The sequence below is a fragment of the Oryza glaberrima genome, chromosome 7 (assembly GCF_000147395.1).
Source record: "Oryza glaberrima chromosome 7, OglaRS2, whole genome shotgun sequence".
In the NCBI taxonomy this organism is placed as follows: Eukaryota; Viridiplantae; Streptophyta; class Magnoliopsida; order Poales; family Poaceae; genus Oryza; species Oryza glaberrima.
Genome location: NC_068332.1, coordinates 977652 through 989330, shown reverse-complemented (window position 1 = coordinate 989330; position 11679 = coordinate 977652).

Here is an 11679-nt window from a genome sequence, read left to right as displayed (position 1 = left end):
TGTTAGGAGGGTAAACAAAATTTGTCCTGAGTATCTTGTGCTTCTTGATGACTATAAAATATGTTCTGTTCAAAACAACATGGTTCATTGTCACACAAACTGTGCTCACAGTGAAGATGATGTTCCCATGGTTAGTGTGCAGGATTTTCTCTTCGGAAGGGTACCTCTAGGTAAATTCAAGGTTCTCGCTTTTAGATCTCACTTTCCACCTCACAATGATTACGTGCTCAACTGTAAGGTACAAAGGTCATCTCATATGGTCACCAGAAAGAAGAGATCTCAGAAGCTTTGCACCTGACTATCTCATTGTTTTCTGAAGCTTTACAAATTACAACTGACATCATATGAGCCAACGCATAATGTAATTATCTTAAACTATATTCTGAATCTGAGTATTTGTGAAATAGTTTCACCTATTGTCACGCCTCGAACTAGTCCCGAGAGGAACTAGCCCGTGACGCTCCAAATTAACCTGTTAATCGATACCAGTCCCAGGAAACAGTGCTGATATCACAGGAAGACAGAATATCACAGCAACAGAGGTCTCTTTATTATAGAGTAGGAGTACAGTCATGTTGGGCTACGGACAGATCCCGAGCTCACAACTGCATTTCAAAAGGGAAGCGGAAGCCAAGAATTGGACCAAACATCACAGGCGCGACTTGGGAACTAGGCCGAAACCCTAAAACTCATCGTATCCGGCTTGCTCCTGGAAGAACTCCTCGTCAGCGGGATCCGCTTCATCTTCTTCAGCAACTGGGGGGGGGATTATGTATATAGGGCAAGGGTGAGTACGGGAGTACTCAGCAAGCCATGGGAAATAAGTGTTTAATGCAGGCTTCAAAGGAAAGGCTGTTGTTTTTGCAATTGATTTTTATTTAAACTCCTTTTTGAAACAGCTAAGTGAGTGCTTCTCAAACGACACGGATGAGACAGTGCATCGTGTCCGGTCGGAGTATGTGCAATGTATCAGTCTTTTGAATTGATCAAGTTTGGCACCCGGCCAACAGCTTTCAAACGGCTACCCGGGCCTGGCTGATCCCATCAGCCGCAGATTTTCCAAACATCAAACCCATTCCTCATCAGCAAATTTCACAAGGCAGTAGTCAAACAAAACTACGCTAGGAATCACCTCACATCCGCCCATGACCGTGGGCACGGCTGTTCGAACAGTTTAATAACCTCTGCAAAGGGGGTACACTTTACCCACACGACATTACTAACCCGGATCATCAAGCCCATACAGAACGGCCATGACTAGAGACCTTAAGGCTTTCATGACAAGGCATTTCGAAAGCCGACACAGGTTCACCATATGCCAACGAGAGGGGTCCCAGACCAACACCAGATTAGGTCCCAGACCATACTGTGCCAGGAAGCCCAGGGGTCCTTCCCGACACCACCCCGGCGAATCCACATGTCTCTTGGCATCAAGGCTCCCCTGATTAGCTAATTTCTCAGCCAGGGGTGTCCCATTCCACCCATGTGGTCGTACTTGCCTTATGTTCGGATGAAATTCCAAGGAAACGGTCCTTAAGTGCAAGAGCGGGAAACCGTACACCCGGTACGTTCCCCGGTCCGCGATTTTGGAAATTCATTTAGTTCGCAAGCACCGACCCAAGTGTCGGGTTTTTCAAGTCTTTTGTAAAACCCATGTTTTACTCATCATTGGATATTTTAAATTTGAGGGGAGGTGTTCCGATGCCCGTGCCCGAAGGCCCATGCATCGAAGCACCACAGTCGACAAAGGAGGTTTAAGTGTTCAATAAATCAAGGAGGGTAATTGCAGCAATTAGGGTTGGGGGCCGGCAGGCTATCTCGCGAGCCGCGGCCGAATTACTTGTGTAAATCCTATTCATGCAAAATTTACGGAAAGAAATACTTAGATTTAAATTATTGGTGCAAGATGATCAAAGGTGACTTGCCTTGCTTGAGATCTTGAGCCTGATCCTCGAAATCCTCGTACTGCGGGTCTTCGGGCACCGAAACTACACGCGAAACGGGACAACTCAACAAACGGCGAAAATAAAGCCCTATTATTGACCTCTAAGCATGCCATTAGATAGATCTCGAGATTTGAGGAATTTTGGAAGTTGAATGGAGTCAAACGGACTTACGGTTGGGAAGATATTGAATTTCTAAGATTATTGGATTTTTGATCTAAAGGAAAAGGATTTATTTAAACCCTTTTTTTTTGAAAAAGAAAAGAAAAGAAAAGAAGGGGGGGGGGGAATTAGACTTTCCTCGGGCGGCTAGGGCGCGGCCCGAGAGAAAGGGGCGGCTCGGCCAAGCTTAATGGGCCGGCCGGCCTAAGAAGGCGGCCCATGGCGCGTGCGGGCGGGGAAGGGAGAGAGAGAGCCGGTGGGCCGGGTCCATTCCGCGTGGTCCCGAGTGGGACCCGCTTGTCAGCGACTCGGCTCACCGTGAGCGAGGTGCACGCGGCGCGTGCTAGGGTTCGGGGAGAGAGACGCGGTGCACACGCGCGGTTCGCGGCGGACGCGGATGCGGCGGGCCCACGCGCAGCCTCACGGCTCACGGTGGACCGCGTGCGCGAGCGGGGCCGGAGGTAGCAGCTGACCGGGTCTTGGCCGAGCTGGCGCCGACGTGGCGCCTACGTGTCTGCCACGTGGGTCGGCGGGAGGTAGACGACGACGTCGGCCGAAACGGACGGCGGACGACGGCAGCGAGCGGCGGAGCGTACCACGGCGATACAGGCGAAAGCGAGCACTCCGGGAGGTTGCACGGGACGAGAGGAGACGAGCCAACGGCTTGGATTTGCCGGGGGATGCTCGACGGCGGCGGATTGCGGCGGTGGCAACCGGCGGCGAGGGAAGGGGGAAACGGCGATGAGGTCACGAGGGGTCGATTCCCGGCGGTGAGAGCATCTACGCGGCTACGGGAATCCGTTGCTAGTGTCGGATTGGGCGGAGCTACGCCGAGCGAGGCCGGCGACGAGCGGGTGCTACGGAGCACGGGCGGCGACGGCGGCGAGCACACAGCGGGCGGCGGCAACGGTCGGGGCGGCGCCAGCTAGCTACGGGGAGGCTACTTGTGCTACTATCCGAGTCTAAGAGGAGGAGATGGAACGAGAAGGGAGAACGGAGGGAGACACTACCGTGCGGGGAAGGGGGCGCAGTGACGAGAACCGACGGCGCGGGAGCGATCTCTCCGGCCTCGGGCCGGGGAAGAGGAAGAAGAGGGCGCGCCCGGAGTCCCCTTCCGCGTCCTTGCTCGTGCCGGCTCCTCCAGCACACGCGACGGCGGCGGTCGGCGAGAGAGACGGCAATGGCGCGGGCGGAAAACGGGGAAGATTGGGAGGGAAAAAGGAAGGGAGGGCGCCTGGGTTTATAGGGCGGCGATGTCGGTTTGGGGGAGGGGAACCGACATTGGACGGTCAAGCCAGCGAGCTGGCGCTCCGGCTAGCGGCCAAATCGGCGACAGGGAGGAGGGGAATGACGCCGGCGGAGGAAGAGAAAGAAAGAAAAAGGAAGGGAGAAAGGAAGCTTGTCCCTTGCCACTTTGGGAAAAGGAGGAGGGAGCGGGGGCGACGCGGCAGAGGGGGGGGGGCTCTGCCTCCGTCCCTTGGAGGCACGCGCGGGGAGTGGCGGGGCCGAGTCGATGACGACGGCGATGACGGCGGAGGCGGCTTGGAGCGGAGCGGCGACACGGGCGGCAGGCGTGGCAGAGGCTGACGGCGGCAGCGACCAGGCGGTCGGCCACCACGGCGCGCGCGCGCGCGGGAAGCAACGTCGCACGGCGACGATTTGGCGGCGTCGGTGGGAACGGCAGTGGGAAGCGGGAGGGAGGGCTCGGCTCTGCGCGGCTCGCGCGCACGCGCGTGCAGCGCTCGGGCAGAGCGGGGAGAGGGAGAGAGAGAGAGAGAGAGAGAGAGAGAGCCGGGGAGGGAGGGGGAGATGGGCCGAGAGGGATTCGGCCCATCGAACCCTAGGGAGGCGAATTAGACTTTTGCGGAGGGATTTGATTTGGGAAGGATTTGGATTCGGGATTGAACTCGACGATGGCTCGGGGATTTGAGATCTGAGATGGCACGGGCACTAGACAACAAGCAAAGAAACGGATTTCGCAAATAGGATTTTTATGAGCTAGTTTTTCCGCTAGGCGCCACGACGGAACGGGCGCTACAGACCAACCCCCCTAACAAGAATCTCGACCCCGAGATTCAGCACCTAAGGGAGCAGCTCCGGGAACTCGGCGCGGAGAAGATCTTCTCGTTCCCAGGTTGCCTCATCCTCAGAATGATTGCTCCACTGGACCTTGTAGAACTTGATAGTCTTTCTTCGGGTCTGACGCTCTGCCTCTTCAAGAAGCTTGATCGGTCTTTCCTTGTAGGTCAGGTTCTTTTCCAGCTCGATATTTCCCAGGGGGACTTGTTCTTCTGGAACTCGAAGACATTTCTTTAACTGGGATACATGGAATACATTGTGCACATCTGCGAGACCTTCAGGTAACTCAAGCTGATAAGCCACTTCGCCACGTCTGGCGGCTATGAGGTAGGGGCCGATGTAGCGGGTGCTAACTTGCCGGACATCCCAAACCTCCTCATACCACGGAGAGGTGATACCCGCAGGTACACGTGGTCTCCTTTTTCGAATTCAAGGTCACGCCTCCGATTGTCAGCGTAATTCTTCTGACGGTTCTGAGCTGTCTTTAAACGTTCTCGGATCAGCTTAACTTGTTCTTCTGCTGCCTTGAGTATGTCGGGACCGAATACCTGTGCTTCGCCCACCTCATTCCAGCACAAGGGAGTGCGGCACTTTCTTCCGAACATTGCCTCATTCGGCGACATCCGAATGCTGGCCTGATAACTGTTGTTGTATGAGAACTCAGCATACGGCAAACAACGATCCCAAGTGCCTTCGAAATCCAGGACACACGCACGTAGCATGTCTTCTAGGATTTGGTTTACCCTTTCTGTCTGACCATCAGTCTGCGGATGGTAAGCTGTGCTAAAATTTAGATCGGTTCCGAGAGCTTCATGCAACTGCTTCCAGAACCTTGAGGTGAACTGAGTGCCTCGGTCTGACACAATCTTCTTGGGACAGCCAAATCTACATACGACATGGGTCATGTAGAGTTCTGCTAATTTCTTTCCATCATAGGTGGTTTTCACTGGCACGAAATGAGCTGATTTTGTGAGTCGGTCCACGATTACCCAGATGGAGTCGTACCCGCTAGGGGTTCTTGGCAAACCGGTGATGAAATCCATTCCGATCTCTTCCCATTTCCACTCGGGGATCGGTAGGGGTTGCAGCAGACCAGCTGGCCTCTGATGCTCTGCCTTGACTCTTTGGCAAATGTCACACAGGGCTACGTATTCTGCGACATCTCGCTTCATTCCAGCCCACCAGAAGTATGCCTTGATATCCTGGTACATCTTCGTACTTCCTGGATGAATGGAGTAGGCGGACTCATGAGCTTCCTTTAGGATGAGATCTCTTAACTCCTTCTTGGCCGGTACACAGATGCGTGGACCACACCAAACCGTGCCTTGATCGTCTATGGAGAAATCGGTGTTCTTCTTCTCCTGTATTCTTTTTATTAACTCTTTTATCCCTTTATCATCTTTCTGAGCTTCCCGGATTTGCGATTCTAGGGTAGGCTGCACTGTCAAGCTGGCAGGGACACCTGACTGTACCATGGTCAGCCTTAACTCCTCCAATTCTCTGCACAGGCGATCTTGGTCTGGTCGTGTTTGAGCTACATTGCAATAGGTCTTGCGACTTAGCGCATCAGCGACCACATTAGCTTTACCGGGATGGTAATGAATTCCAAGATCGTAATCCTTGATTAGTTCCAACCATCTTCTCTGCCTCATATTTAACTCGGTCTGCGTGAAGATATACTTAAGACTTTTGTGATCGGTGTATACTTCACATCTGTTCCCGATTAAATAGTGCCTCCAGATCTTAAGAGCGTGAACCACGGCTGCCAACTCGAGATCGTGGGTGGGATAGTTGACTTCATGGGGCCTGAGCTGCCTGGATGCATAGGCCACAACCTTTCGTTCTTGCATTAGGACGCATCCTAAGCCTTGTCTTGATGCATCACAGAAGATCTCGAAGTCTTTTCGGATATCTGGCAAGGTGAGAACTAGGACAGTGGTTAACCTTTTCTTCATTTCTTGAAAGCCGTCTTCACAGGCTGCTGACCATTCAAATTTCTTTTCCTTCTTTAACAGCTTAGTCATAGGTCTGGCTAGCTTAGAGAATCCTTCAATGAATCTTCGGTAATATCCAGCTAAGCCAAGGAAGTTGCGGATCTCTGACACATTTTTGGGCGGGTTCCAAGCAAGTACAGCTTCAACCTTGTTGGGATCTACTTCGACACCGTTGGAGGAGATCACGTGTCCAAGAAATGCTACTCGGTCCAACCAGAATTCGCATTTCGAGAACTTAGCGAATAGTTGATGATCCCTAAGCTTTCCCATTATCAGCCTCAGGTGTTTAGCATGTTCTTCCTCATTCCTGGAGTATATCAGGATGTCATCGATGAATACCACGACAAACTGGTCCAGGTATTCCATGAAGATCTTGTTCATTAAGTTCATGAAGAATGCTGGAGCGTTGGTGAGTCCGAAGGACATCACTGTGAACTCATATAGACCATAACGCGTTGAGAAAGCGGTCTTCGGGATATCTTCAGATCTGATTTTTAATTGGTGGTAACCTGATCTCAAGTCAATTTTAGAGAAAACTCTTGCTCCTTTAAGTTGATCAAACAAGTCGTCAATCCGTGGCAACGGGTACTTGTTCTTTATAGTTACTTCATTCAGGGCTCTATAGTCGATTACCATTCTCTCAGAGCCATCTTTTTCTTAACCAGGAGCACTGGGGCTCCCCAAGGGGATGAGCTAGGTCGCACATAACCTTCACTATCCAATTCTTCGATTTGTCTTTTGACTTCTGCTAACTCATTAGCTGCCATTCGGTAGGGTCTTTTTGCAATTGGTGCGGTGCCTGGTGCCAGTTCTATGGCGAACTCAATCTCTCGATCTGGTGGCATACTCGTTAATTCTTCTAGAAATACGTCGGGATATTCACAGACTATGGGCACCGACTCCAAGGAGGTGACTTGTAAACAGGTTAGGATAGACCGACTTGCTGTAGGGGTGTTAGAGGTAAAACGGACTTGCTTTCCTCCGGGTCCTTGCAAGGTGATGGACCTTTCAGCACAATCTATCTGTCCTTTGTGCTTAGCCAACCAATCCATCCCTAGGATGATGTCCAACCTTTGCGAGTCTAGGACTATCGGTTTGGCTAGGAAGTCAACTTCCTCAATTCTAAGGTTAACTTCCGGGCATATTTGAGTTGCCCTTATATTCCTTCCAGGGGAATGTACTATCATTGGTACACGTAAATTTTGGGTTTTCCAACCATTTCTTTTCACAAAAGCTTGTGATATGAAAGAATGGGAAGCTCCCGAATCAAACAGGATTATCGCGGGTACGGAGTTGACAGAGAACATACCCATCACAACGTCCGGAGCATCTTGAGCGGTCTCAGCTTGAATGTGGTTCACCCGGCCTCGACCAAAGTTGTTGGAAGCACGAGAACCTTGTCCACTTGCTTGAGAGCTAGGACGAGACTGAGCTGCCGCTGGAGTAGGAGTTCTGGCAGTGCTGCCATTAGCATGCCCTGAGTTGGTGTTGGTAGGATTCTGAGGGCACTGTCTGGCATAGTGACCCATCTGGTTGCACCGGAAACACTGAACTGCTGACAGTCCTAGCGGTGACTTGAAAGAGGAAACACTGTTTGGCGCAGTATTGCCACTTGGGGCGCGCTGCTGTGGCTGAGGTGCCGGTCGGTTCATTTGAGGGCGAGGGGCATAGCCTGGCTGGCGGTTAGCCTGAGTGACCGATTGGTGATATTGCATGGGTTGACCAAAGCGAGGGCGAGGTGCGCCTCGGAAAGAATTCCCCTGATGGTTAGACTTGCGTTTCTTGTATTCTTCGGTCGCCTCTTTTCTGGCGTCCTCAAGTAGAAGTGCCTTGTTGATCATATGTTGAAAAGTGGGGAAATCGTGGGCAAGCAACTGGAGTCTCATTCCAACTGCGATTCCCTTCAAGAACTTCCTGATCTTCTTCTTGTCTGTGTCCACTTCCTCAGGGGCGTACCGAGCCAACTTGTTGAACTGACTTAGGTACTCATTGACACTACTATGGCCTTGCTTAAGCCTGTTAAATTCCTCTTTCTTCATATCAATAGCGCTTTCGGGCACATGAGCTGCACGGAAAGCCGTAGCAAACTCATCCCAAGTAATGTTAGTGGGTTGAGGGTGTGCATTGCAGTAATTCTCCCACCAATCTGCGGTAGGTCCTCTTAGTTGGTGAGAGGCGTAGAGCGTCTTCTCAACAGGAGTACACTGCACTAAGTTGAGTTTTCTATCAACATCCTTCAGCCAATCGTCAGCCTCAACGGGCTCAACGGTCTGAGAAAACTCTGGCGGCCGAGACCTCAGGAAGTCTGTCAGCTTGGATCTATTGTTGCCCATGTGAGGGTGGCCATTTCCATGCGCATTATGCTGAAAACCGGCTATGGCTGCGGCTAATCCTTGCAAGATTTGTGTCGGAACTGCCATCAAGTGCTGCATGTTGTTTTCCACATGAGGTGGGGAAGGGATGCGTTCTTCTCCAGAATTGTGACTGGCGGTGCGGTGAGAGCGGTGAGATTATTCTTCTTCTGCATTACAAGAAGCTGTGTGATGTGAGCGATTGCTGCGGTGAGGTTGCTCAACTTCTGCATTGCGGGAAGTAGTACGGTGCGAACGGCTGCTGTGGTGAGACTGCTCATTAGCTGACTCATGATTTGCTTCTGGCTCAACTCTACCTTCCTCAAAACCGAGGCGGGCTGGTGCACGAGCGGCATGGCGGGGGCGGCTAGCCATCTAAACTCCCAGAAGAGGGCGAGGTAAGAATCAGATAAGCACTTAGGAGGGCAAGGAGCAAAATAAATATCAACTCAGATAGCACGCACTAGGCATAAACTGGATTTTTCAAATCATAAAAAAAAACACCTGATACAAAGGGTGTGGACCAGTCGCAGAGCTACGCCGAGCTTGACTGTACGCACACCACCTAGGAGATCCAGACTACCAAACAACACCCACATCAACACACGCACGCACTACCTCGCCACGACTCCAAAAGAGTTGGCGGCGGAACAAAAGGGCCTGACACACGGACGGCTGCTGAAGACTGCCTCCTCTACTCCTCGTCTGCCTGACTGCCTCCTATAGTCGGCTCCTCAGTCGAAGAAACGTCGATCGGCGGACGCGAAGGGACCGGCGGAACCTGTCGAGGGCCGGCAGCAGCACGGGCCGCTGGCGGTGGGGGAGCTGGGTAGTCAAAACGGAACACGGTGGAAGCACCAACAACACGCTTCCGCGCAGTGCGGATAAAGCGTGGGCCACGGCGTGAGGAAGCAACGGGAGTGTGTCCGGGGGTGTAGGAGGGGCTAACTGGGTGTGGGTAGGGGGAGTACACTGGTGAGTACGGCGCACGCGAGCTGGGGGAGCGCGGGCCACTAGGAGTGCGAGCAGAGCCGCGAGAGCTGTGCAAGGACAGGTGGCTGGCGTGGCAGAGGCGGCCTGAGTCCCAAGAGACAGTGTCAACTGAGGTGACACCCTCCTCGGCCAGACGGGCCTCCAGAGCGGAGTAGCGGCGGGCAAGGGAGCGGTAAGCCTCAAGGAGTAGGTCGTGCTGAGTGGCCTGAGCCTCCGAAAGCTCAACCATGCGAGTCAGCACTGGCTGAGACTCGCTGTACGGACAAGGGTACCTGGCATCTAGGTGGCCAGAACGAAGGCGTGGGAGCTGCCGGAAGGCAGAGCCCCCGAGACGGTGGCTATAGTCGTGGGCCAAGCGACGAAGCGCAGTCCAGGAGAGGTCCTGGTATGCGATCTGGATAGTGGGCCTGGCCACAGTGAAGTGGTGTGGGTGAAGGCCAGCTCCGTATATACCTCCACGAGGGTAAAGGTACACAGAGAACTCACAGCGAGGGGGAACACGGTCCACGGAGTACCCCGTGTACTCAGGACACGAGAAGCCAAGGAAGCGGGCGAGGTCACGAAGCTGAGCGACGTGGTGACCCTCACCAAAACCGTGGGAACTGAAGCTAGCGTTCACTGCCATCTACAATTTTGAAAGAGGGAGAAAAGATCAGTAACCATTTTAGCAACAAACTATTGAAAATGAAGAAACCAAAAGAAGCCTTAGCTTTTCGCAAGTAGTTTTGAACTTAGTATCCTTAGGGTCGTACTAAACGTCGGGTTTCGCCCTAGGGCCAAGCCTGTGCTCTGATACCATCTCTTGTCACGCCCCGAACTAGTCCCGAGAGGAACTAGCCCGTGACGCTCCAAATTAACCTGTTAATCGATACCAGTCCCAGGACACAGTGCTGGTATCACAGGAAGACAGAATATCACAGCAACAGAGGTCTCTTTATTATAGAGTAGGAGTACAGTCATGTTGGGCTACGGACAGATCCCGAGCTCACAACTACATTTCAAAAGGGAAGCGGAAGCCAAGAATTGGACCAAACATCACAGGCGCGACTTGGGAACTAGGCCGAAACCCTAAAACTCATCGTATCCGGCTTGCTCCTGGAAGAACTCCTCGTCAGCGGGATCCGCTTCATCTTCTTCAGCAACTGGGGGGGATTATGTATATAGGGCAAGGGTGAGTACGGGAGTACTCAGCAAGCCATGGGAAATAAGTGTTTAATGCAGGCTTCAAAGGAAAGGATGTTGTTTTTGCAATTGATTTTTATTTAAACTCCTTTTTGAAACAGCTAAGTGAGTGCTTCTCAAACGACACGGATGAGACAGTGCGTCGTGTCCGGTCGGAGTATGTGCAATGTATCAGTCTTTTGAATTGATCAAGTTTGGCACCCGGCCAACAGCTTTCAAACGGCCACCCGGGCCTGGCTGATCCCATCAGCCGCAGATTTTCCAAACATCAAACCCATTCCTCATCAGCAAATTTCACAAGGCAGTAGTCAAACAAAACTACGCTAGGAATCACCTCACATCCGCCCATGACCGTGGGCACGGCTGTTCGAACAGTTTAATAACCTCTGCAAAGGGGGTACACTTTACCCACACGACATTACTAACCCGGATCATCCAGCCCATGCAGAACGGCCATGACTAGAGACCTTAAGGCTTTCATGACAAGGCATTTCGAAAGCCGACACAGGTTCACCATATGCCAACGAGAGGGGTCCCAGACCAATACCAGATTAGGTCCCAGACCATACTGTGCCAGGAAGCCTAGGGGTCCTCCCCGACACCACCCCGGCGAATCCACATGTCTCTTGGCATCAAGGCTCCCCTGATTAGCTAGTTTCTCAGCCAGGGGTGTCCCATTCCACCCATGTGGTTGTACTTGCCTTATGTTCGGATGAAATTCCAAGGAAACGGTCCTTAAGTGCAAGAGCGGGAAACCGTACACCCGGTACGTTCCCCGGTCCGCGATTTTGGAAATTCATTTAGTTCGCAAGCACTGACCCAGGTGTCGGGTTTTTCAAGTCTTTTGTAAAACCCAAGTTTTACTCATCATTGGATATTTTAAATTTGAGGGGAGGTGTTCCGATTCCCGTGCCCGAAGGCCCATGCATCGAAGCACCACAGTCGACAAAGGAGGTTTAAGTGTTCAATAAATCA